This window comes from Crocodylus siamensis, chromosome 9, assembly GCF_052110815.1.
Source record: "Crocodylus siamensis isolate JL-2025a chromosome 9, ASM5211081v1, whole genome shotgun sequence".
Classification (NCBI taxonomy): domain Eukaryota; kingdom Metazoa; phylum Chordata; order Crocodylia; family Crocodylidae; genus Crocodylus; species Crocodylus siamensis.
Window position 1 is genome coordinate 36822009 of NC_143403.1, and position 27370 is coordinate 36849378.

The window sequence follows — 27370 nt, forward strand, 5'->3', positions numbered from 1 at the left end:
ACAAATGTTCCCCCAGATCCTGGTGGTCACCCCGATAAACTTGTAGGTGGCCATCAGATCACCCCTGAGCCTGCGCTTTTCCGAGCTAAAGAGCCCCATGGCTCTCAGCCGGTCGTCGTAAGGTCTGTTTTCCTGACCTCTGATGATGCGCGTGGCTCTTCTCTGGATTCTCTCAAGCTTCTCTACATCCTTTTTGAATTGTGGGGCCCAAAACTAAACACGGTACTCCAGCTGCGGTCTCACCAAGGCTGAGGACAAGGGGAGAACGACGTCCTGGAATTTGCCTGAGAAGCATCTATGGATGCAAGCCAGCATTTTGGTTGCTTTACTAGCTGCAGCATTGCATTGCAGGCTCGTGTTCATCTTGTGGTTAATGATGACCCCCAAGTCTCTTTCTTCCATAGTGCTAGCCAATGTACACTGCTGAGCCTATAAGGGTGCTGCAGGTTTTTCCTCCCAAGGTGGTGAACCTTGCATTTTTCAGTGTTAAACACCATCAGGTTCTCATCCGCTCATTTGCTGAGCTTGTCTAGGTTAGCCTGGATCGCCCGCCCGTCTTCAGCTGTGGATGCTTTGCCCCAAAGTTTGGTGTCATCGGTGAACTTGGCCAGTCCACTTCTGACTCCAATGTCCACATCATTAATGAAGATGTTGAACAACATGGGTCCAAGGACAGAGCCTTGGGGGACCCCACTGGTCACAGGGCACCATGACGATTGACTTCTGTCAATCACCACCCTCTGGGTCTGACCACAGAGCCAATTTCCCAGCCAGTAGATCATGGTGGACTCAAGGCCACAATTGGCCAGTTTTACCAAGAGGTGATCATGGGATACCAGATCAAAAGCTTTTTTGAAGTCAAGATATATGGCATCAATCTCTTCTCCCTTGTCCAGGTGATAGGTCACCTGGTCATAGAAGGAAAAGAGATTGGTCAAGCAAGATCTACCCGCAACAAACCCATGCTGGCTATCCCTCAGGATGTTGGCATCAGCCAGTCCATTAAGGATGGCCTCTTTAATAAACTTTTCTGAGACCTTCCCCGGGATAGAGGTCAGGCTGATGGGCCTATAGTTTGCCAGATCCCCTTTCCTCCCTTTTTTGAAGATAGGCACCACATTGGCCTTCTTCCAGTCTTCAGGCACTACACCAGAGCACCAGGAGTTCTCAAAGAGGCTGGGCTATGATGCTCGCCAGCTCCTTGCATCCCCTGGGGTGTAGATTGTCAGGGCCAGCTGACTTGAAGGTATCCAGCTTCTCAAGGTGTTCCTTCATGAGGTCAGCATTAATGGAGGGCAGGGAATGTCCCTCATCCGGACCTCCATGTCCCATAGTGGGCATGTGCGTCCCATGGGACTGATGAAAGACTGACTTACAGTACCCATTTAATAGGTTGGCTTTTTTCTGGGCGTCAGTTGTCCCATCTGGTTTTGCAGGGGTCCAATGTTGCCCTTGCTTTTCCTCCGGCTCCCCACAAATCTGAAAAATGACTTTTTATTGTCCTTGATACTCAAAGCTAGTTGGAGTTCAGTTGCAGCCTTGGCTTTCCTGGTTTGCTCCCTGCAGGACCAGACCAGTGCAGAATATTCCTCCTTGGAGGTGAATCCCAACCTGCATCCTTTGTAGGCTTTCTTTTTAGCCTCAGGAGGTCTGCTAGGTCCCTAGAGAGCCAGGGGAACTGCTGTGCCCTCCTGCTGCCTTTCCTTCGAGATGGAATAGAATTAGCTTGTGCACTGAGGATTGCTCCCTTGAGGAGCAACCACTTTTCCTGAGCTTCCCTCCCCCTTGGGTCGTGGTCCCTTGGGGCCTCACTGACAAGCCTCCTGAGCTTGTCAAAGTCAGCTTTCCTGAAGTTAAGGACTTCTGCGTTGCTGACTGACTTGCCAGCTTTACAGCGGATGGTGAAGGTGGTCAGTTTGTGATCACTGTCACCCAGCTTCCCATTAATCACTAGGTTGCTCATTAGATCATCTCCAGTAGCCAGTACCAGGTCAAGCAGCACTTTACCTCTCGTTGGCCCATAGACTTCTTGAGTCAGGTAGAAGTCATCCATGCAAGATAGGAAGCTTTGTGACCACTCGGATTTTGCTGATTGATCCTCCCATGAGATGTCTGGGTAGTTGATGTCACCCATGATCCTGGAGCATGCGGCCTAGGCCAGCTCCCAGGTGAACTCCTGGTCAAGCTCTTGACTTTGGGTGAGAGATCCGTAGTAGACTCCCACTGTTGTGTCCCCTTTGCCATGTTCCTCATGGATTTTAACCCAGAGGGTCTCTAGTCATCCACCCTGGTCACTAACATCCACTTGCACGGATGCATAGCTTTCCTTAACATAGAGCTGCACCCCCACCCCTTTATCTACTCGATCTCTCCTGTATAGAGGGATAGAGCAGTCCAGACAAAAGCCTTCAGCCACCCTGTTCTCCATCAGATATTCAAATCATCACTGACTCGTCTCACTGCCAATATGGCCTGTGCATTGTCAGAGTTCATTAGTCATTAAAGACAGTACTATTTTTCCCTACAAGATATATGTAGCCACCAACACTCTCAACACCCTCCAAGTAAATTGATCAAGACCTAAGGCACAGGATTCTGGGAAAAAGTTCATGTCATTCCTTTAAGGTAATCTTCTGACATGGCCCAAGGTTAATGAAGATTGATGTGACTTTTCCCATGGCAGGGTTCAATAGCCAGGGACTCCAATGTTATATCTTCTCTATACAACTTTTTCCAGGTCTGTACCAAAACCAGCAAGCATCTTGGTGGTATCTGAGGTTTCATAATAAAAAGGTACTGTTCCCAAAGTCATAGGCACAAAGGTTTATTTTTGCTGGCGGGAGGGGGAGGGGGTGGGGCCTTAAGATGATGGCCATGTAGAAAGTTTTACACATTTCAGACAATGGTCCTCTTCCCAAGGGGGACCAGGGCCCTCAGGCCACCATGTACTAGGTACCTTTGCCAAAGGTAACAATGCCCTTGACCATCCCAATGTGCAGAAGGACTAGCAAGTATGGCAGAAGACCAGCCTGGCTTAGAAGAGAACTCTTCAGTAAACTTCAGAAGCCTCTTGTGCCCCCATGAGCCCCAGGACCCCCCAGGAGGACCTCAAGGGCCCCCAATGATCCCTAGCCTACCTGGAAGTAAGCAGGGGCCCATGGTGGGAAGGACTTAGCCCAGCTGTGGGGAGGCAGCTGAGAGGAACAAGGAGGGTCATGCACCCCCCCCCCATCCAGCTCCTACTTGGCCCAGCCCCCCAGGGAGCCATGCTCCCAGAGCCACCTAGCGCATGAGTCAGGGAAGGGGGGGCACTCACCCATCCCCTCCTTTGGTGTGGGAAGGGAACCCCTAGCCCCCCAAGAGCAGCATGGTGCTGGCAGGCCCTTCACATACGCGCAGTTTAAAAAGGGCCCGCAATGGCAGAAGCCGCACTCATTCCCTGGCTCCAGTTGTGCCCTCCTGAGTCCTGGGACCCCCACAACCCTCCAAGAGGATCCCAAGGACCACAGATGAGTCCTGGCCTACCCAGAGGTAAGCAGGGGCCCCCACAGCTCCTACTTTGCCCAGCCCCCAAGAGAGCCACACAAACGGGACACACAAAAAGGCCTGCTTCTAGGCCCGGCATGCAAGTTAGCACGGGAGTTTGTGCAGAAGGGTGAGCAGGAGGGCCCAAGGCCCTGCCAGTGAGCCCCAAGGGAAGGTAGTCACAGCAGTAGCCACACTACCACCAGTACAATGCGGATGGCCACATGCCATACCCCAAGGATCCCCTTAGAGTCTGAGACCTCCCCCTCTGGCACTTCTGAGGTCTCCACCCAGACGAAACCTATGGTTCTGGGATCCACACAGACGGAGCCTCTGGCTCTTGGCTGTGGGGGCTGCCTGGCTTGATTTCAGGCACTTAGGACTGGGAGCATGGCCACCTCCCCTTGCAAGGTCTGCTCCACTTTGGAATCTCTGAGGTGCCAGATAGAGGAGCTCCAGACTGCAGTCCAGAGACTGCGTGCCATCAGAGATGGTAAGCAGGAGATCAACTCCTGCTGCCAGCCCCCTCACCCCATGAAGGCTAAGAGTCAGCCAAGGTCACCTTCCAGGACAAGGGAGGACTTGAGGATCTCCCACACTGTCTAGCCAGGGGGTTGGACCAAGGTCAATGTCCCCAGGCCCTGCTGCACCAGGGTCCCCTCCCCTCTGGAGCTCTGCAACAGGTATGAACTGCTCACAACCACAGTAAAGCCTGCAGAGCTGCCAACTCCTGCAGGCGAGGCAGGTTCACCAACAGCTACCATCCCTACTCTCCCTAAGGCGAAATGCAAAGTGGTTGTTGTTGGAGACTCCCTCCTGAAGGGGACTGAGGGAGCAATCTGCCACCCTGACCCCTTAGCCTGGGGATGTAGTGGAGAGGATCCCAAAGCTTATCCAGCTCTCCAACCACTACCCTATGCTCCTTATCCAAGTGAGCACAAATGACATGGCTCAAAGCAATCCCAGCCAGGTCATGAGTAGCTATAGGGCTCTGGAGGCAGGGCTTAGGGGGCTGGAGGCACAAGTGGCTTTTTCCTCAATCCTCCCAGTTATGGGTCACGGGCTGAGGAGGGAAAGACAGATCAAGGTAGTTAACTGAAGACTGTGGCACCTGTTGTCATCGCGAAGGCTTCAGCTTCCAAGATCACAGTTCACTCTTCAGTGAGAGAGGCAGTGGTCTGCTGGGAAGAGATGGCTTCCACCTCACTTCACTGGAGAGGAAGCTCTTCTCAGTCAGAATGGCTGACATGCTTGACCGGGCTTTAAATTAAGCCCACTGGGGGATGGGTGGACAACCACCAAAGCAAGCCCACTAGGCAACTATTATAAAACCAACAGGTTAGGGCACTGAAGGGGATAACGGAGACCTGGTAGGACTCCACCTATGACTGGGCCACAGGTATAGATGGCTATACCATGTACAGGAGAGATCATGCAGATAAAAGGGGTGTAGCTCTCTATATCAAGGAAAGCTACACATCCCTGCAAGCTGACATTGGCACCCAGGGAAGATGACTGGAAACCCTCTGGGTTAAGATACATGAGGAACATGGTACAGGGGACACAATGGTAGCAATCTACTACAGACCCCCTAACAAGAGCTTGACCAGGAATTTACCAGGGAACTGGCTGAGGCTACACGCTCTCGGTGCATGGTTGTCACGGGAGACTTCAACTATCTGGACATCTCATGGCAAGAGCACTCAGTCAAATCCAAACGGTCGCAAAGCTTCCTCACGTGCATGGATGAGCTCTACCTGACCCAAGAAGTCTATGGACCAACAAGAGGTAAAGTGCTGTGGGACCTGGTACTGGCTAGAGGGGATGATCTAGTCAGCAACTTAAAAATCAAAGGAAAGCTGGGAGACAGTGATCACAAGCTGATCGCTTTTTCTATCCTTCACAAAACTGGCAAGTCAGTCAGCAATGCAGAAGTCCTCGACTTTAGGAAAGCTGACTTTGATAAGCTCAGGAGACTTGATGTTGAGGCCCTAAGGGACCATGACTCGACAGGGAGAGGAGTCCAAAAGGAGTGGTTTCTTCTTAAGGGAGCGATCCTGAAAGCACAAGGGATGTCCATCCCATCTCACAGGAAAGATAGCAAAAGGGCACAGCAACCCTCTTGGCTCAGCAGGGAACTCATGGACCTCCTACACCAAAAAAGATAGGCTTATAAAGGATTGAAGATAGGAATCACCACAAAGAGGAATATTCTTCACTGGTCCATACCTGCAGGGAGCGAACCAGGAAAGCCAAGGCTGCAACCAAACTCTGCCTGGCAACACATATCAAGGACAATAAAAAGTCCTTTTTCAGATATGTGGAGAGTCAGAAGAAAAGCAAGGGTAACACTGGACCCCTGCAAAATCAAATGGGACAACTGATGACCAACACTGAGGAAAAAGCCAACCTGCTTAATGGGTAATTTACATCAGTTTTTCATCAACCACAAGGAACTGTCCTGCCTCACATGATGCGGGATAGCCAGGGTGAGGGTGAATTTATACCCAGCATTGGTGTAGACCTTGTAAAGGAACACCTTGAGAGGCTGGACATCTTTAAGTCACCTGGACCTGACAGCTTGCACCCCAGAGTACTTAAAGAGCCATTAGGAATCATAGCCCAGCCACTAGCAAAGATATTTGAAAACTCCTGGCACTCAGGTGAAGTACCTGAAGATTGGAAAAAGGCCAATGTGGTACCCACCTTCAAGAAAGGGAGGAAAGTAGATCCAGGGAACTACTGGCCAATCAGCTTGACCTCTATCCCTGAAAAGATTCTGGAAAAAAATTATGAAAGAGACCATTCTTGATGAGCTGGCTGATAGCAACATCCTGAGGGACAGCCAGCACAGGTTGGTTGCACGTAGATCTTGCCTGACCAATCTCATCTGCTTCTATGACCAGGTGACATATCGCCTGGACAAGGGAGAAGAGATTGACATCATATATCTGGACTTTTAAAAAGTCTTTTGTTACAGTGACAATATTTGGATCTTGGGGAGCACTGGATTTGCAGCTGAAACAAGGCTTTAATCTGTGGCTTCAGCAAAGCTGCTGTCCACAAGGTAGAATGATATATTAAATGAAATATTGTAAAATGCCTAGGCAAGCATTTTCCTAATAGTATAGTAGTGTTGTAAGATATACATCTCATTATGTATCATTAGGAGATAGCATAAGCATTCATAAGCAAAATCTGCTCTAAGCCAGCCATTTGCTTATGCTAAGTAACCATCTTAACTGTGTCAACCATTTTCAAGTAAGTCTGTGCGAGTCTGTGTGCTGTGAATGAGGTGAAGGCTTAGGAATGTGGAAGATGGTACAACATGGGACCAAAAACAGACTGGAATGTGAAAGACAACACATAACTGGTAACAGAATCCAAAATAAACATATGCGAAAAGGTGAATGGTGATTGGTGAAGAGGCCTCCAGAAGTTTCCAGGCTTTGGTCAAAGTCCAAGTGACCGAGAGAAGCAGGAGTCAAGGTCGTAGACTTGCGCTTATGGCAAAAAGACATGTAAATGAGTAAAGTGCAAAGGCAATTCCACGCTAATGAAGTAAACAATAATCAGAGACGAAGCTTGAAATAGGAGGGAATATGGGCAGAACAAAGGAGGAGTGAGGGTGGAGTAAATGGTAATGAGCATGAGCCAAGGTGTATAAAATGTAAAAAGAACTAATGTTCACTGAGGCTCCCTGGTTTCACAGGCTGTGTGTCTGTGAGAGAGCTAGCTCAAAGCTGTCTCCATTTTGAATAAAGCTGTTGCAAGCAATATGTGCTGGTGTTTCCTCCCTGTTTGCTCGGGCTATTGAGTGACAGGATCCATGAGCAATTGAATTGTCATCTCCCTAGTCATTGGGTGCTGCATCAAGTTGGGGTCTAACACCTTTGATCTGGTGTCCCATGATCGCCTCTTGAAAAAATTGGCCAACTGCGGCCTCAGCTACCTCACAGTCCGATGGCTGGGGAATTGGCTCCAAGGCCGGACCCAGAGAGTGGTAGTCAATGGAAGTGAATCATCATGGTGCTCCATGACCAGTGGTGTCCCCCAAGGCTCTGTCCTTGGATCTGTACTCTTTAACGTCTTTATTAACGATGTGGACACTAGTGTCAGAAGTGGACTAGCCAAGTTTGCTGATGACAATAAACTTTGGGGTAGAGCATCCACACCTGAGAATAGGCTGGTGATCGAGGCTGTCTTGGATAGGCTCAAAAAGTGGGCATATACAAACCTGATGACATTCAATACTGACAAATGCAAGGTACTCCACCTTGGGGAAAAAAACCTGCAGCACGCTTATAGGCTTGACACTGCTACACTCACTAGCACCATGGCCAAAAGAGACTTGGTGGTCACGATTGACCACAAGATGAACATGAGCCACCAATACAATGTCACAGCTGGTAAAGCAAACCAAACTCTGGTTTGCATCCATAGATGCTTCTCAAGTACATCTCAGGATGTCATCCTCCTGCTGTACTTGTCCTTGGTGAAAATGCAGCTGGAGTACTACGTCCAATTCTGGGCTCCACAATTCAAAAGCTTGAGAGTCCAGAGGAGACCCGCACACATGGTCAGAGGACAAGAGAATAGGTCTTATGAAGAGAGGCTGAGAGCCATGGGACTTCAGCCTGGAAAAGCACAGGCTCAGGGGTGACGTGGTGGCAGCCTATAAGTACATCAGGGATGCATCAGGATCTGGGGGAACACCTCTTCATCTGACTGCCTCAAGAGATGACAAAGTCCAATGGTCACAAACTCCTCCAAGGCTGTTTTAGGCTGGACATAAGGAAAAAATTCTTTATTGTCCAAGTCCCGAAGACCTGGGATAGACTCCCTTCAGAGGTGGTGCAAGCACCTATTCTGGACTCCTCTAAGAAGCGTTTGGATGCTTATCTTGCTGGGATCCTTTGACCCTAGCTGGCTTCCTGCCCTTAGGGCAGGGGGCTGGACTCAATGATCTTCCAAGGTCCCTTCCAGCCCTAATGTATATGAAATCTATGAAATAAAAAAGGAAGCTTGTAAGAAGTAGAAACTTGGACAAATAACTAGAGAAGTATGTAATAGCATTGCTCAGGCATGCAGGGATGAAGGCAGGAAGGCTAAAGTGCAATTGGAGTTGCAACTAACAAGGGGTGTGAAGGGTAACAAGAAGGGTTTTTATAAGTATGTCTGTAGCAAGAGGAGGATCAGGGAAAGTGTGGGTCCTTTACTGAATGGGGGAGGCAACCATGTGACAGGGGATGCAGAAAGGCCTATTTCATCTCAGTTTTCACAGGCAAGATCAGCTCCCAAACTACTGCACCAGGCAGAGCAGTTTTGGGAGGTGGGAAGCAGCCAACAGTGGCAAAAGAACAGGTAACAGACTATTTAGAAAAGCTGGACAAATACAAGTCCACAGGGCCAGACGGGATGCACCTGAGAGCAGTGGGAATTGGCTGATGCGACTGCAGAGCCACTGGACATCATCCTTGAAAACTCCTGGTGGTCAGGAGAGCTCCCAGATGATTGGAAAAGGACAAATTGTAGTGCCCATATTTAAGAAAGGGAAAAAGGAGGATCCAAGGAACAACAGACCAGTCAACTTCACTTCAGTCCCTGGAAAAATCATGGAGCAGATCCTCAAGAAATCTCTCTCAAAGCACTTGGAAGAGAAGCAGCTGATTAGGCAAAGTCAGCAAGGATTCACCAAGGATAAGTCATGCCTGACCAACCTCATTGCCTTCTATGACGATATGGCTGGCTCTGTGGATGTGGGGAGACCAGTGGATGGGATACCTTGATTTTAGCAAGGTTTTTGATACAGTCTCCCACAACATCCTGGCAGGCAAGCTAAGGAAGTATGGGCTGAATGAATGGGTTGTAAGGTGGATAGAAAACTGGCTGAGAAGGTAATAATCAATGGCTCTATGTCTAGTTGGCAGCTAATATCAAGTGGAATACCCAAGGAGTCGGTTTTGTTCAACATCTTCGTCAGTGAGCTGGAAGATGGTACAGAGTGCACCCTCAGCAAGTTTGTAGATAACACCAAGCTGGGGGGAGTAGTTGATACACAGGAGGGTAGGGCTAGGATTCAGAGTGACCTAGACAAATTGGAGGATTGGGTCAAAAGAAATCTCAAGAGGTTCAACAAGGGCAAGTGCAAAGCCCTGCACTTAGGACAGAACAATCGCATGCACCAGTACAGGTTGGGAGCTGACTGGCTGGGCAGCAGCTCTGCAGAAGAGGACCTGGGGGTTATAGTGGACAATAAACTAAATATGAGACAGCAATGTGCCCTTGTTGCCAGGAGGCTAACGGCATCCTGGGCTGCATTGGTAGGTGCATTGCCAGTAGGCCAGGAGTGATTATTCCCTGCTATTCAGCACTGGTGAGGCCATATCTGGAGTACTGTGTTCAGTTTTGGGCCCCTCACTGCAGAAAGGATATGGACAAATTGTAGAGAGTCCAGTGGAGGGCAACAAAAATGGTTTGGGGGCTGGGGCAGACATGACTTATGAGGAGAGGTTGAAGGAACTGGGCTTATTTAGTCTACAAAAGAGAAGACTGAGAGGGGATTTAAAAGCAGCCTTCAAGTACCTGAAATGGTGTTCAAAATAATATGGAGCTAGACTGTTCTCAGTGGTGGCAGATGACAACAAGGAGCAATATTCTCAAGTTGCAGCAAGGCAAGTTTAGATTAGATATTAACAAATATTTTCTCATTAGAAGGGTAGTAAAACACTGGAACTGGTCGCACAAAGAGATTATGGAGTCCCCATCCCTGGAGGTTTGTAAGACCTGGCTTGACAATGCTTTGGCTAGGATGATCTAGTTAGGGATGGTCCTGCTTTGAGCAGGGGATTGTACTAGATGACCTCCTGAGGTCCCTGCCAACTCTAATTTTCTATGATTCTATGATTTCTGCACAACTTTTTGTAGCCAGTAGCAGTCTTGAAAGTTCCCAGAAGAATGAGATGCAGCTAGAGGCATACAAGAGAGAAGAACTGATCAAACAGTTCTACATTGGCTTGCCCCAGTCACAGGACATAAATGCATTTTATGGGCTGCAGTGGCTATTGCTACATGTCTTGCTCTATGTGCTTTGTGCTTGGGCTTGTGATCCCCATGGAGATGTGGTGAGTTCAGAAAACTATTGCTTACATCTTTCAATCTCCACCACAAACCACCATCTCACAAGAGCCTGTAATAACCAGATGAACCATTCTCTTTTCTGCAGAGTTGTAGCACATGGGAGAGTAAAGCAATTTATCATGTTTGTTCTCCAGAGAGAGGAGAACTTTAACAATAGGAAAACAAAGGATATGGGGCCAGATCCTCACCTAAAGCCCAACAGTGTGGATCCCTTGACTTGGAATCATAGAAAAGGACCACACTTTCCCTAATCTTCCTCTTGTTGTACTTGTAGGAAACCTTTTTGTTACCCTTCACATCCCTTGCAACTCCAGGTGCACTTTCACTTTCCTGATTTCAGCCCTGGAAGCCCAGGCAATACTCTTATACTCCTCCCTAGATGTTTGTCCAAGTTTCCTCTTCTGGTAAGCTTCCTTTTTGTGTTTTAGCTTACTGATGAGTTCTATGCTAAGCCAAGCTGGTCTTCTGTCATATTTTCTAGGCTTCTGGAGCATCAGGCCGGTTCATTCTTGCATCATCAGTAAGATTTCTTTAAAATACAACCAGTTCTCCTGGACTCCTTTCCCCCTCAGACTGGCCTACAAAGGGGATACTGGCCATCAGTTCCCTGAGAGAGTCAAAGTCTGCTTTTTTGAAGTCCAGAGTCCATACTCTGCTACTCTCCTTTCTTCCTTTCCTTGGGAACCTGAACTCAGCCATCTTATGGTTGTTGCTCCCCAAGTTATCATCCACTTCTACATTCTCTACCAATTCTTCCCTGATTGTGAGCCGCAGGTCAAGAAGAGCATGGCCTCTAGCTGGCCTCTTTAACACTTGTACCAGGAAGTTGTCTCCAACACTCTCCAAAACTTTCTAGATTGCCTGTGCACTACTGTCTTTTCCTCTCAGCCAGTGTCAGGGTGATTGAAGTCTCCCATGAGAACCAGTGTCTGTGATCTAGAAATTTTTGCTATCCGTTTGAAGAAAGCCTCATTTACCTCATCCTCCTGGTCTGGTGGTCTACAGTAGACACCCACCATACCATGACCCTTGTTGCTCTCCCTTCTAACCCTAACCCCGAGACTTTCAACAGACCTGTCTCCAGCTTCATACTCAAGCTCTGAGCAATCATACAACTCTCTTACATAAAGAGCAACTCCTCTTTCCCCATCTCTTCTCTGCCTGTCCTTCCTGAACAGTTTGCACCCAATCATGACAGTGCTCCAGTCATGCGCGCTCGCACCAAGTCTGTTATTCCAGTCGCATCAGCATTCCATGACTGTGCAAGGACTTCCATTTCTTCCTGCTTGTTTCCCAGGCTCTGTGCATTTGTGTACGGGCACCTGAAGTAACTAGTTGATTGTCCTACTATCTGAGAAAGAATGAGAAGACCTCCCCTGATGCCCCCCTCCTGCTTTTGCTTCCTGCAGGTCATTTACTTCCCCATTTACCTTCAATAACAACATACTTCTTTAAACCAGCCAGGTTCTTCCAGGTGCAGAGAAACAACTTCAGAAAAATGTTAGCAGAAGCCTTGGAACCGATCAAAAACCAAGCCAGGGTCCCTCTAGAACTAAGTTACACTCAAAGGAAAAAAACCCTGGGCTAGAGACGATTCCAAGGGCGGAGACCTAATGGCACATCACTTACATAACTTCACAGCAGACTTTGACTCATCTCAGAATGACCCAAAACGATATTTAATAAACTTGTTACACTTTATTTTATTCTAACCAAGGTAAAAGGGAATGGCCACATTATCATTTTGGTTACATATGGTAAATGTGCAGCGCTGCCACTCAAGTTACTTCAGCATGATGCAAGCAGCACTGAAGCAATTAATTTTCCTTTCAGTTAAAACAGGGGCCTGCAGGATTTCTGCTCCAATGTTGTCTCAATCCCAAGGTATATGCAGCTGAGCATACAGTATTACATACCAGGACCAGAAGTCTCTGTGGGCTGCACTTCCAAATTAAAACCAAATGAGAAGTAAGTTGCTCTATGTTAGCCTACTATAAAGCCTCCTTTGGATCCATAGCAAATTGCCAGTGTTTTTTTCCTGTTGGACAATTTTGAGTACCTCTAGAAAATAGCTGTTGAAGATCTTCTATGGCTCATCCTCCATTATGCTTTTACAATGCTGCATCTGAATGAAACAGGACTGTTCCATTGTGGGCCTTTCATGGCCCTAAATTAATAATCAGTTTTAGAAGAATAAATATAGGTATGAGCTAGCCCTTCTACCACACCTCTCTCCCTGCTGCCACTCTGGTCTTAACCCTGACTTCTATTATTTGTATTATCATAGTAACTAGAGACTTGAGCTGAGATTACAGGGTTGGCGGGGGGGGGGGTGGAATCCCTTTGTGCTACAGTTAAGATCTCCTGAGTTCCACTTCAGTGCTTAAAGCCTGTCCCCTCCTTCCCTCCATGGCATTTGCTCACAAATGGATGTTCTTCACCTGCGTAGAGTCTAACAGTCTTTGTGCATTTAAAAAAAATGACACAATGCTTAGTGATGTGCCTGCACCTCTACCTTGCTGCTTCTGCAGTAGAAATACAACATGAAGGGCATGACACGAACAAGCCACAATCTTTGAAGCATTTGCGGGGGGGGGGGGAGTTAATGACATTTCAGCCCAAAAAGGAGAAAGGGGAGAGGAAAGTTACCATCAGAACCTGCCCCAGGTTTTATAACAATCTCTAGCCACTAAGACAGGAATCAATTCACTGAAGTGAGAATTTGGGACCAGTAAAAATAAAGCCTGTTTCCATCAAGAAGAGGCAAGAAAATTTAGCAAGGAGAAGCAAATCATCAGACATGGACACAGCATCCTTCTTCATGGGGCTGCTGCTTCTTTGCACTGATGTGTACACTACATAGCTGGGCTCTTTATTGGTCCTTTTCTTTAGCTTTCCCAGTCCCATCACCAGGTTTTGCTGTGGAAAAGGTGCTGCTGTGAAAGGCCTAAACACTGGATACTTCTATTGGTCCACAGAACAAGAGGGGAACAGTAAAAGTTTCCTCACCCCATCCATGCTCAGTCTTGCCATGGAATCCCCCCGTTGCCTAAGCAGGTAGTTCAGTCTTTCTTCATTCATTCCAGGTTCTTCTACTTTTAATTCTTCAAGACTTCTCTTTTAATCTCTCAACATCGTTATTTAAAATGTCGTGTTGGCATTTTTTGCCCTCAGCAGCCAAAGTGTCCAAACTGGAGGACAGACTCTGACCTTGGTCATAGCCTGAACAAAGTTAAATTTGTTTACAGCAGAAGTGTCAAACATATGGCTTATGGGCCAGATCTGCTCTGCAGTCAGGTCATTTGGCTTGTGGGGTTCCTAGACAGATTGGGAATTTGGAGGTAGAATCAAAAGTATGGAGCCCTTGTGGAAACTAGGAAACCTGTTTGTGGCAAGGCCAAGTGACAACTGTGTTAACCCCCACATCATCACTTGCCCTGAAATACAATTCCATGAGGGAAGTACTATTAAGAACACAGCAAGAAGAGCGGCATCTGAACTTCTCTTTCTCCAGTTGCATCCCTGTGACATTCTCACTGCAGCTCAACAAATCCCTTCTACCCCAAGGATGCTGCACGGCCAGTGATGGCACACCGGTTATTATCCCCCAGACTGATTCCACCTCATCACATTTTAATATTAATTTAATACGTAAAAAGAACAAGATTTTTAAAATAAATCTTTAGGTACGTTTTTAAGCTGATGCTTCTTTCTTTCTCCTTGTAGGTTTACTGGTAGTTACTGCCCAGGCTGTATTTCAGACCTTGCCCTGCATCTCTACTGTTGTGGGGGGTGAAGCCACTCTGGAGTGCACATTCCCTCCCATAGATGACAAAGGAGTAGCCTTTATCACATGGTACAAATCATGGACTAAAATAAACACCTCAAACAGGCATTTCAGTAAGTCTGAGAACTTCACAGTTAGATCTGGTTCCCTCCGCATACTCCATGTGCTGGCTCAAGATGCCAACATTTACACCTGTGAGGTGGGGAATCATGCCTACACCTACAACAGGAATGGCACAGAACTGAGAGTTGAAGGTGAGCGAGTAAATCACAGAATGAGCTCTTTCCTTTTCTCATTTCTTGCCAACTGAAAAGTAAAAATGGGGCAACTTCACGGAAGTAATGCAGGCAGTCAGACTGGAAGGAGGGACGGCTAGGGCATTTCTGCAGAGGGGACATACTGTAAGAGGATGAAGGGAAGATGGTTGAGGGGAAGGGAGTTTTCCACTGGCAAATAAAGGAAATTCCCTAGCTGGAGAAGTTGCCTGCCAGGACCAATGGCAATGAAACCTGCTAGAGATAGAAGCACACTTCTCTAATGGTGTCTGCTAATCTATATGGATACAACAGCAAACCATAAACGAACCTAGGGTGACAAGGAGGAATTTTCTCTATCATCAGAACAGTACCACTGCATGAAGCACAATTGACTGATTCTGCTGGACTCAGACTCAGTTTATATAGCTGCTCTTGTTTTATAAAAAGTGTCTAATTTTAAGCACTTGCATTGATAATACCAGGTGACAAAGTTGTTACAAATTAATGTGAGTTGTCTTGTGTATCCATACACACAAAATTTTATTTCATATGATCTGGCAATTCAATCCCAGTTAATATGCCCACATTGGAAGTAGGTTCACTGAAATCCAGGAAGAGTTTTCTCACAGAGAGAGACATGTGGCAGCATCTGCACCTCCAACACTGAACAACTATTCTGCCCTGGCCAGTCTCCCAATTGTCCAAGCATGTTTGTTGGCATGTAGGTCAGCCTGTTTATAGATAAGCTTTTTATTGCTCTGGGGTCTTCTTGTCCTATCACCTCTTTATTTCCATGCTAGCATTCCACTAAATGCTATTTTTAGCAGTTCTAGCACAGGGGGAGGTCACCCACCTGGAGCTGTATCCTAATTATGCAGCAGCCGCCACATGCTCCCATGCCGAGATCTTGAGCCTTGCTGTCCTTTGAGCAGCAGTCTTCAAACTGCACACAAGCTGCGAGTGGCTTTTTAGAAAAAAGGAATGAAGGGAAATGCTTGGTGTAACTTGTTGTGCCTGTCTAGCACTCCCTACTTAGGCTTTTCTAGTTGTCCTGGGCCAACTGCAGACCTTTGGGCCAACAGTTTGCCCCAGGACCAGTTACCTGACCGACTGAAGCTTCTCTCTGCCACGTCTTTGATGGAAACCTTTATCTCAGGGACTGTTGTTGTATCTGGTTGAATGGTGTCCAGCTACAGTCTCCTGGTAGGGCAAGGATCTCGGGGCTCCACCTCCCCTACACCCCACCTAGCACTAACCTGTTGTTACTTTGATGTTGCTTGGACTTGGCATTGTTGTCATCTGCTGTCCTTGTTGCTCCTCGGTCTATCGTCATCCTGCCTTGCCCTCTCCCCAGGAGGCCTCCCACGGCTCCCCTTGTGGTGTCTTGGGGAACTCCTTCAAATTAGTGAATGGGGGTAGCTCCCCACATGGGGGTCACTACCACCTGTCATCCTCTGACTCCTCCACATATGTCCTGCAGCCTGCCCTAGACTGCCAGGGACTTCCTTCTGGTCCCACCATTGGAACAGTGAACGGGGCTTTTATAGGTATTTTGCTGCCCTGGGCAGCAAATCAGCACTGGCATGCACTTTCAAAGTGTGCCCATGCCAGTGTCATCTTTGTTTCCTTGTCCCACATCCAGGTTCCAGCTGGCTGTGGTGAGAGACACCGTCAGGCTGCAGGTGAGTCTTGCGGCGCAGTGAACCCACCACCGCCATCCCATTTCTGGATCCTCAGGGGCTGTGGGTTTGTCAGTGCAGCTTTTCTGCCCCTGCAGCCTCCTTCCTACATTTCTGTATGCTGTGGGGGTGCTGGAATTGCGGGCAGCATGGAAATCCTACTGCTACCACCATGTCCCTTTGGCTCAATGTCCAGCGGGGCCACCATCACTTTCAGTGGCATGGGGCTTTTGCTTTTGCTGCTGGATCCCTGCAGCTTGGCATTTCTCTTGCCCTTGCCACACTTGGGGTTCTGCCTAGTGCCACAACAAAGACAAGGAGCCTGCTGACCTGCTCAGTCCACTGACCTCTGAGCACCCACAAACACAGGCAGAAGATCTAACCTCTATATATCATAAGCAGAGACCCAGCCTGAGGACAGGACCTGCTCTGGTAAGCCTTACATGCCATATTGCCAAACAACTATGCTGGGGGTTTAAACAACTCAGTTCTGGGTGCATGCAGGGTGTGCATCTAAAGTCAGGATAGCCATAGAAGGACATATGTGGTGATGCACTGTAAAGCCCTAGTATCCCAATATCCATGTATCAACTCAAAGCCAGGGTTGAACACAGATGGAGAATGTATGGAAATCACTTACCGTCTCCAAATTCCCTTCAGATTGGGAGGAGCCTGTGAGAACAGAATTCTTGATTTGTAGGGGAAATCTTAGCACTGTTGGCACAGAGAGCAGAATTCGGAGAACTAATTAGTTGTGTTTTCTCTCTTCCCTTCATAGCACTTGAGATATGACAACAGCCAAGCACAAGGGGGTTATGAATCAATCTCGATAAGAAGAGAAAGAGGACAAGGGATGAAGTGTTTACTGACCTCAAGTGTTCATCACAGCAGAGAAAGAAAAAGACAAAGGGGTGGAGGTTTCCTTAGACATGATGCAAAGAAGACAGAGAAAGAATGGAGAATTGCCAAGCTAATGCAAAAATAGCCAAGACCACAAAGGCAGAGTAACTAGTTATGACAGGCAGTCAAAAAAGGTGGCACCATGTTTTAATAGTGGCCAGCAACCTTTCTGAGCCATAGGCTTCAGCAACATGTAGTCCACTGGAGGGTTTGCCTACACCCATACTGGGCTAGGCAGCTGGAAGCTGTGCCTGTGCTACAGCTGTGGAGGCAGGGAAAAGTGGCAGTGGCAGAGGTGCAGCTCCTGGCTGCCTGCTGTTGGTACAGCTTGGGCTCCAGCAAGGGTGTGGGTGTGACTCCTAGCTGCCAGTGCAGCTCTTCCCTGCCTGGCTCCAGCACAGCACAGCTGTAGCTGCAGCCATAGGCAAAGTGCCTCACAGCTGGAATGCCTCCAAAGTTCCCCTGCTCCATTGGCCAAAACTCAGTGACTCTGCGGGCCAGATACAGCCTGTGAGCTGCACGTTGCCAACCCATTTTTGGACCCCACCCCTACCTCCACAACCTTCTGTTACTCTCTGTCTGAGAACTCACCACATTAAATACACCAGTTGCCTCTTCATTCTGAAGAACAGGCCTTGCCTCAATGTTCCACACCACAGGACAGGGAACAGGAGATACAGCGCTGGTACAAACCCCTTGCTCCCTCACCTTCAAAAGACAGACCCTTCTACCCATGTCCAAGATGTGCAGATTAAATTTGGATCTTCCTTCATGCACAAAAGTTATTTTTTTTTAGATAAAGTGAGGACAGGAGAAGCACCTGTGAAATATTTGGCTGGTGACAATGGGCAGCTATCACAACAGTAGAAGGCAAAGTAGCCACAGCAGGAAGAAGGGGGAAGATGATATGGAGAGTGTGAGGAGAAAGCCCTTTTCTAATCAGAATGAAGTACAAACATGCAGTACTGTATAAAGTTCAGAATTAGGCATGGGCTGGGTCAGCATCAGAGAGATCAGACACACCCTCCTGGAACCCTTCCTAGATCTTTTCTTTCCCTCAAAGAGGCCTGAAGAATACTCCTCTTTCACAACAATTCTAAACTGCTTGTAAAATCTAGTCAAAGAAAGAAAACCCTTATCCAGCAGGTGAGGTCCAGCTCTGGTAATGCATTGTGGGAAACGACAATCGCATGGTCTCATAGAATCATAGAAGTAGGGTCAGAAGGGACCTTGTAGATCTTCAAGTCTGACCCCCTGCCTGGGCAGGAGAAAAAACTGGGCTCAAATGATCCCAGTTAGGTAGGCATCAAGCCTCCTCTTAAAGACCCCCAGGGTAGGAGCCAGCACCACTTCCTTTGGAAGTTGGTTACAGATCCTAGCTGCCTTAAATGTGCAAGAAGTACTTAAAAGAAGTAGTTCTTACAGATGTCTAAGAACAGGTTCAGGTCCTGCAGTCTGTCATTGTAGGGTCTGCCTTGTTGTCCCCAGATCATGCGGGTGGCCCTCCTCTGGACCCTCTCAATGTTGTCTACATCCCTCCTGAAGTGGGGCACACAGAACTGGACACAGTACTCCAGCTGTGGCCTGACCAGTGTTGCATAGAGGGGAAGGATCACCTCTTCGTCCCTGCTAGAGATGCACCTGTGGATGCATGACAAGGTGCGTTTAGCCCTTCCAACCGTGACCTCACATTGTCAGCCCATGTTCATCTTGTTCAACAATGACTCCAAGACCCCTTTCTGCCTCTGTGCTCTCAAGAAGGGCGTTTCCCATCTTATAAATGTGCTGCTGGTTACTACTGCCCAAGTGCAGCACCCTGCACTTGTCAGTATTGAAGCGCATCCTGTTTTTGCTAGCCCACCCCTGTAACCTATCCAAGTCCTGCTGCAGTCTTTCCCTCCCTACTAGCGTGCTCACCTCACCCCAAATTTTGGTATCACCAGTGAATTTAGACAGGATGCTTTTCACCCCATCATCCCGTCTCAGCTGAGCCATCCATCTTATCACCACCACAAGGAAGCTGTGATTTACATCAGCAAAGAGTAAGACTGCAATACAGGCCTGTATAAACACTATCATTTGTATTTTCCAAATAAAGCAAATAGAGTTAGTGACCCAGGTTGCATTGAATGTCAGTGGGAGATGGATGCTATAAGACCAGTAAATTCCCTTGAACATTCCTACCTCTAAAGTGAGACTTTCTTGCTTTACGTTGCAGGTACAGAACAATCTCAGAATGATTCTGCAATAGAAGACTGCATCATCGTTGCTGCACCGAGCAACCGGAAAGGTAACTGAAATAAAGGAATAATGTATTCCACATCTCACAAAAATCAGTGAAGATGTGGCAGAATATAAAATTGAAAAATAGCAACATCCCTGGGGATTCCTATAATGTAGGGGTGGACAAAATATGGCCTGTGGACAGATGTGGCCTGCCAAGGGATTTTTTTCAGCCCACAACAGGTCCCTCTGTCCTTCCTGGCCCAGACATGGGAGCAGCTGGGGCCATGGCATACACTCAGGGGCACACAGAAGGGCTGGGGCAGGGGAGTAGCTGCACTCACTTTCCATCAGTGGAGGCTCTTTCCAGCTGTTGCCACCGCTGAACCCAGCCTTGCTGCCCAGGGACCCTGGCCCATCTGTCCCACAACAACTGCCAGGGGCAGCACTCTTGAGGGCAGGGAGTGGCATTCAGAAGCAAGGCAGGTTGTGGGGCCGGGATCACGGGGCAGGAGCGCAGAATGGTGAAGCACAGGGCTGGGGCCTGGGGCAGACCTGTGATTCACTGCCTGCACACCCCTGCCACAAGTGCTAGTTCCACAGGCAGAGGCTTGCAGGAAGCAGATCACGGGTCTTTCCTGGGCCCAGTCCCATGTTGTCACCACCCTAAGATTCCACCCTAGCCCCAGCTCTGGCCCCACCCACCCATCCTGCTTCCAGACAGCTCCCTGCCTCCCAGTGGACCCATCCCAGCCACTTGGCTGCATGCCCTACCCACACGGGTCCCAGCTGGTCTCAGACTGTGGCAGGGCCAGCCCAGGACACTTACTGAAGGTAAAGTCCTTGCTTCACATGCGGGGCAGGCAGTGGCTCCTCCATGAGGCAAGGTGAGATGGGAGAGGGGGGATAGCACAGGCTCCATGGAACTGCTCCGCACCCCCGCATTGCCTTGGGGAGTGAGGAGGCACGTAGTGTCAGGGCTGGGGAGCGCAGCAGTTCCCCAGAGCTGGCAGAACCAATGGAGCAGTTCCACAGAGCCAGTGGAGCCCATGCCAGCCCCTAACCCCAGTCCCCAACCCCGCCTCATCTCAGGGTGAAGCCACTGCCTGCCCCACATGAGGAGTGAGGAGCTTACCTTCGGTAAGTGTCCCACACTGGCCAAGTGCCTCCCTTCCAATTCCACCAATTGATTGTGTCTGGTCCATGGCTGCCCCACAACATCAATTCTACCACTTGACTGTGTCCAGTCCATGGCTGCCTTGAAGCACTGCACTGCACTGCTCTGGGCAGCAGTTAGCATGGAGAAGGGTGGTGGGTGGGGCTCCACATAGGGCCAAATCCCACCTGCTCCCACCTGGACACTTGCTGCAGGACACTTACTGAAGCAGCACGGTCACAGGCCGCTACCCCCTTAGAGGGAACATTGCCTGCCACTCAGCCCAGAGATGAGCTGAGCCAAGTGAAGCCACTTAGAATGTTTTTGGTGAACGATTGAATGGGGGGGCAGGGGAAGGGGAGGTGCTGACCTGGACTGCAACAACTCACCAAAACTCCTTAAGTGGGCCTCAGGCCCAAATACTTGCCCACTGTGATAAAAGAGGTCTTACATGTTGCACTGCCTGCTGGGTACATAGCCCCTCCCCTCATCTGCCATGACTTGATGTTATTTTTTACAAAGAGAGAGGGTTCAATGGAGACCTTCCTGGGAGGGCTTCCCTGGGAAATGGCAGTACTCACGCTTTAGGTGCTATGTTCCACGGGGCTTCACCTCCCCTACACACTGTCTACTTGCCAACAAGATGGGAGTCAGCACAATGGTGGTTCGGTCTTGCCAGCTTGACCACAACTTGCCTCAAGGGGCATCCCACGTCTGAGTGGGCTCAGGTGATATTTGTCCCTCCTGCCTTGATGTGTAGCTTTCCCTCCCTCAAGGCTGTCAGGCTATCTAGACGTAATGTCATGCCCACTGCAGTGCCTCAGAGTAGGGTTCTTTGTTCTCATGCCTCTTCTCCCTCTCTCTCTTATTTTCTCCTTTTGTTTTATTGTTTTTTCAAAAGAAATAGACTCCTGAGGAGGAGAAGGTTGTGGAGCTGCCTCCTTTCCCCCAGCCTCCTAGAGGGGGCTCAAATGCCTCCCCTGCTCTGCCTGCTGGTGCTGCACCAGCTGTGCTGCTCCTCTCCAGTGCAGGAGTCTCAGCACGTCTGGCATACAGCACACTCTCCCTCCAGCTCCTCTCCCTCCCGGGTCCTGGCGGGGCTTTTAAATCTTCCCACAGTGACCAGCACGGCTGCCGCAATTGGTCCAGCTGTCCCCTGCCTGAGAAACAGCTGATTAAACAACCGGTGGAATGCTGACTCATGCAGCCATGGCCGCAGCTCCTGCTTCTGCCCAGTGGGAGGTAAGTTTTCCCCTGGGGGGGGCTGTTTCTGGGGTTTGGGGCCCACGAGGATTATCCTCTCCCCTTTGGGACCACCTCACCGTCACACCCACCCCAATGTCTAGGGTCTGATTTTCCAACATCTAAGGTAACTAATAGGGCTGTGCGAATCAGCACCATTCCAGTTTGCCTTGAGTTTTGATGGTTCGACAGAACAGCATTTTGTTTTTAATTTCATTTTGATTCGAAACAGCTGTTCCATTCCATCAAAACAAAAAGGCTGTTTCAACACTGGTTTCGACGTTTCACTGGGGGTGGGGAGTCAGCCCAGCTGCAACACCTCCTGCAATTGCACCTCTAATTGTGGTGTAGACACAGCCCTACATTCTAGATTTTCCTAGTGCTTATAACCAGTCCAAATGCAGACATCATGATGCATTCATGCCTCCCATTCTTTCCCCTGATAGAAATACACTTGAATACACTTAAAAAAAAAAAAAAAAAAAAAAGACTTCTATACAGCTCTTAATTCTTGCCAGAGCCCACAGCAGTCTCCAGCCTACCAGATATGACACCGTCTGACTTCCCATTCATCCCATCTCTTCTGTCTTGGATGTTTTGTCTCAAGCCAAAGCTCAAAAGTTCTAAAAAGTCTTTTTCAGCAAAGAGTATTAGAGCAATTACTTGCAGGATTTGAGGTTGCATAACTAAATTAGAACTTGAGGGTTTTTTTTTGCCCTCTCAAGAGCATTGATGGTAAAGTCAGAGTGAGAAGCATCTCACCTTAGACATTAACCAAGTTTTCACTGTGCATTAAAGCAAATCAAAGCACTTTTCGTCCCAATATGCCAGGAAGGAAACGATAAATTCATTAAAACTTGATGCTACATTAAAACATTAGATTTAATGAAAGAGATCTTTGGTCATGGAGTCTCGATCCCTAAGAACAGGAAAGAAGGGCAGATTAAAATACAAGTTCCCTGTTTCCTTTGGTGGTTGTATAACATGAAAGCCTTTAACCCGTCATGTTACCCTGAAATGTCACATCGGCCTGATTTATTTCTCCAGTTCCTCCTAGCTAAGTCTAAACCATTTCCATTGTGGAGTCTGCAATGTGTCAAGTGTCTCCTGAAAGGAGCTTAATGTCATTTATACTCCCTGAGGTCAATGGGAACAGGAGATGCTTAGGCAAGTAGCACTTTGAGAACAGGCAACCCTTGCTTAGTGCTCTTAATTGCTTCCAGAAAATCTTAATTGCTTCCAGAAAAAACAAGTGCTAAGTGAAACAGCGTTAAGTGAAACCAATTCTTCCATAGGAACGAATGTACGTAGAGATCTTTCATTTCCAAAGCTCCCCACTAGTACTATAAAATCAATTAATTCAAACATCTAAATGTATGTAAATACTTTATTTAACATTTTGAACTTTGAAATAATGGATGAAATTACAAAATAAAGCAATGAACTGTATGCACAGATGCACTTTCAGTTTCACTTTTTGCTTTAGGCTTCCTTCAGTGCTCTGAATTGAGCTGTCAGGGTTAGTGCCAGTTTCAGGGGATTTTGAAGTGCTTGGCTAAGAATTTTTTTAAGGGCTGGCTGCAGGGGTTGAAGCCAGAGTTGTGCACTTCTTGAAGAAGGAATCCATTGACAGCTGCACTTTGGGCTTCTTCTTTTCATCATAAAACAGCTTGTAACAATTAACTTCATTGTTACTCCTCTTGCAACTGCAGAACTGTGCTGCATGTCATGGTCATTCTCAAAGTAGGAAAGAAAAGCTTCAAGAAGTTTGAAAGCTTCAGCCATGCCTTTACTGGTTAAAGCCCTTGCTGGTTGAACATCTTCCTCAGCATCTTCCTCCTATTCATGGCTTCTCTGCTGCTCTGTTTGAATGAGGTCCTCATTGCTCAATTCCTCCCAGCTGGAATCCATCAACTCCTGAATGTCCTCAGGTTCAATCTCATCAAATCCAATTTTCCTTCCAAGCTCAATGATATTATCCTGAATTGTCACCGCTGGTTCCTCAACCTCATGGGAAACCTGGACACAGTCTGCCCAAAGCTTTTGCCAGACACCATTCATTGTTTTGGAGGCAACTTCATCCCAGGCACTTGAAATGTTATCTATTGCCTTGTGGAAATTATAGCCCTTCCAAAATTTTTTTAGGGTTGAAGCACCCTCTCCCTTCTGTAGCTCTGACTGCCTGCATGAATGTTTTCCTTATGTAATAAGCCTTAAAGGCAGCAATGACACCCTGGTACATCAGCTGTATGATGGAGGTGGTATTTGGGGGCAGGAAAACAACTTTTACATTATCACTGAGGTCATCAAGTGTGGTAGGATGCCCTGGTGCATTGTCTAAAATAAGCAGTGCCTTGTGGGACAGATTGTTTTCGGCAGAGTATTTCTCAACTACAGGACAAAAATAATTCCTGAACCAACTCTGAAAGACTGACATCGTCACCCAGGTCTTCTTAGACTTCCAAATGACTAACAGACTACTTTTAAGATACCCCTTGAGAGCCCTGGGGTTTTCTGACTGGTATACAAGCATTGGTTTCAATTTAAAATCCCCTGCAGCATTACCACGAAGCAATAAAGTAAGTCGATCCTTGGACACCTTGAAACCTGGCATCAACTTCTCCTTCCTAGAAAAGTTCATAGTTCATAGTTTTTAGGGTCGGAAGGGACCTGAGCAGATCATCTAGTCCAACCCCCTGCCATGGCAGGAAAGAGTACTGGCGTCAAACAACCCCAGCAAGATGTTCATCCAGCCTCCTCTTAAACACCCCCAAGGTAGGAGCCTGCACCACTTCTCTTGGAAGCTGGTTCCAGACCCTAGCTGCCCTGACCGTGAAGTAGCGCCTCCTGATATCTAACCTAAACCTACCCTCTGCCAGCTTGTGACCATTATTCCTGGTCATTCCTGGCGGTGCTCGGGGAAACAGTGACTCCCCCAATGCCTGCTGGTCCCCCCTGACTAGTTTATAACAGGCCACAAGATCCCCCCTCAGCCTTCTCTTTTGGAGGCTGAACAGGTTCAGGTCCCATAGCCTTTCCTCATAGGGCCTGCCCTGTTGTCCCCTGATCATACGAGTGGCCCTCCTCTGGACCCTCTCCATGCTGTCGACATCCCTCTTGAAGTGTGGCGCCCAGAACTGGACGCAATACTCCAGCTGCGGCCTGACCAGTGTCGCATAGAGGGGGAGGATCACTTCTTTGGACCTGCTCGAGATGCATCTGTGGATGCATGCCAAGGTGTGGTTGGCCTTCCTTACTGCCTCTCCACACTGCTGGCCCATGTTCATCTTGGAGTCAATGATGACCCCCAGATCCTTTTCCGCCTCCGTGCTGACAAGAGGGGAGTTCCCCAACCTGTAGGTATGGTGCCGGTTGTTCCTCCCGAGGTGCATCACCTTGCACTTGTCTGTGTTGAATCCCATCCTATTCTCGTTCGCCCGCCCTTGTAACCTGTCTAGGTCTGATTGTAGCCTGTTGCATCCTTCCAGTGTGCCCACGTCCCCCAACATCTTAGTGTCATCAGCAAATTTGAACAGGGTGCTTTTTACCCCCTCGTCCAAATCACTGATGAAGATGTTGAACAGTGCGGGCCCGAGGACCGAGCCCTGCAGAACCCCACTGCCCACGTCCTCCCAGGTTGAGAAGGACCCATCCACTACCACCCTCTGGGTGCGGCCCTCCAGCCAGTTGGCGACCCATGTGACTGTGTGGGTGTCTACACCACAGCCCCCCAGTTGCTTAATGAGAACAGGGTGAGAGACGGTGTCAAAAGCCTTCTGGAAGTCCAGGAAGATTATATCCACTGCTACCCCTGCATCTAATGATCTGGTGATCTGATTGTAAAAGGCCACCAGGTTGGTCTGACAGGACCTGCCACTGATGAACCCATGTTGGTTGCCCCTAAGCATGCAGTCCCCAGCTGGCCCCTCCTGGATGTGTGCCAGCATAATTTTCTCGAACAGCTTGCCTAGGATTCAGGTAAGACTAACCGTCCTATAGTTTCCCGGGTCCTCCTTCCTGCCTTTGTTGAAGATGGAGACCACGTTGGCCCTCTTCCAGTCCTCCGGTACCTCACCAGAGCACCACGAGTGCTCGTAAAGCCGTGCCAGGGGACTTGCAATGACCTCGGCCAGTTCCTTTAGAACTCAAGGGTGGAGATCATCCAGGCCGGCTGACTTGAATACGTCCAACCCCTCCAGAAGCTCCCTAACTAAATCCTCGCTAACCCGTGGCCCAGGTGTGCCTCCCCCAGGGCCCGAGGGGGTTCCAGCAGGGAGGTGGCTGTTCTGGTCCCTACTTAGGAAGATGGAGGCAAAGAAATCGTTAAACATGTTAGCTTTGCTGTCTGGTGTGACAACCAAGTTTCCCATCGCGTCCTGCAAGTGCCCCACATTACCCAGGACCTTCTATTTACCCCCTATGTATTTAAAAAAGGACTTCTTATTGTCCTTAATCTGGGAACCTAGTCCCAGTTCCATCTCTGCCTTGGCCTTCCTAACTACCCCCCTAAATCCCCGAGCAACTACAGAATAGTCCTCCCTGGTGATGACCTCTTCTTTCCATTGGGTGTAGGCCTTCTTTTTATCAAGGAGACATTCCCGGATACTTTTGGTGAGCCACGGAGGCTTGTATGCTCTCCTGCTCCCTTTGATCCTTGTTGGGATTACCTTCCTTTGGGCTTGGAGGATCGTCTCCTTAAGGAGCGACCAGTCTCCTTGGACACCTGGCTCCCCTCCCCTCCAGGACCTCAGCGCTTCTCCAACTATCCTCCTTAGCTCGTTGAAGTCTGCCCTCCTAAAATCTAGGGCCGCTGCCTTACTGCATGCCTTTGCCACCTTGCGCTGGATTGTGAATTCCAGCAGGCGATGATCGCTGTCACCCAGGTGGTCGAGCACCCGCAGCCCCCTCACCAGGTCATCACCCGTGGCCAGCACTAGGTCCAACAAGGCATCTCCCCTGGTGGGGCTGTGCACCTCCTGGGTTAGATGGAGGTCCTGCACTCTGGCCAAGAACCTACGTGAGCGGTCAGACCTGGCTGACTGTTCTTCCCAGCAGATGTCCGGGAAGTTCAGGTCCCCCATGACTACCACATCCTTAGCCTTCACTACCTCTGTGAGCTGACCAAAGAATTCCTGGTCAAGCTCTTCTCCCTGGTTGGGAGGTCTGTAGTAGACTCCCACCGTATGTCCTAGAAGGCATCCTCTTCCAAAAGAGGCCTATGTCATCAGCACTGAAGACTTGTTGAAGCATATAACCCCCCTCCTCAATTTCCACAAGCTTATTTTTATAGCTGGAAGCTGTTTGGGTGTCGGTACTAGCAGCCTCCCCCTGAATAGAAACATAATGCAAGTTGCTGCACCTCTTAAATCTTTTGAACCACCCCTTACTTGCATAAAAAGGCTCAGAAGCAGATCTCTCTGGCAAATGTTCTGTAAATCATCATACAGGCTCTTAGCCTTCT

General features: G+C 48.5%; 1 long non-coding RNA gene across 1 annotated transcript in view; it reads right to left on the reverse strand.

Moving 5' to 3' along the window:
* The window catches only part of LOC149857334 (uncharacterized), a 32301-nt gene extending 15023 nt beyond the window's left edge, over positions 1 to 17278 (reverse strand). Inside the window, exon 1 of the long non-coding RNA XR_016444182.1 lies at positions 15563 to 17278. This is a non-coding gene — a long non-coding RNA (uncharacterized LOC149857334). The remainder of the gene's footprint in view (positions 1 to 15562) is intronic.
* Between the last annotated feature and the right edge of the window lie 10092 nt (positions 17279 to 27370).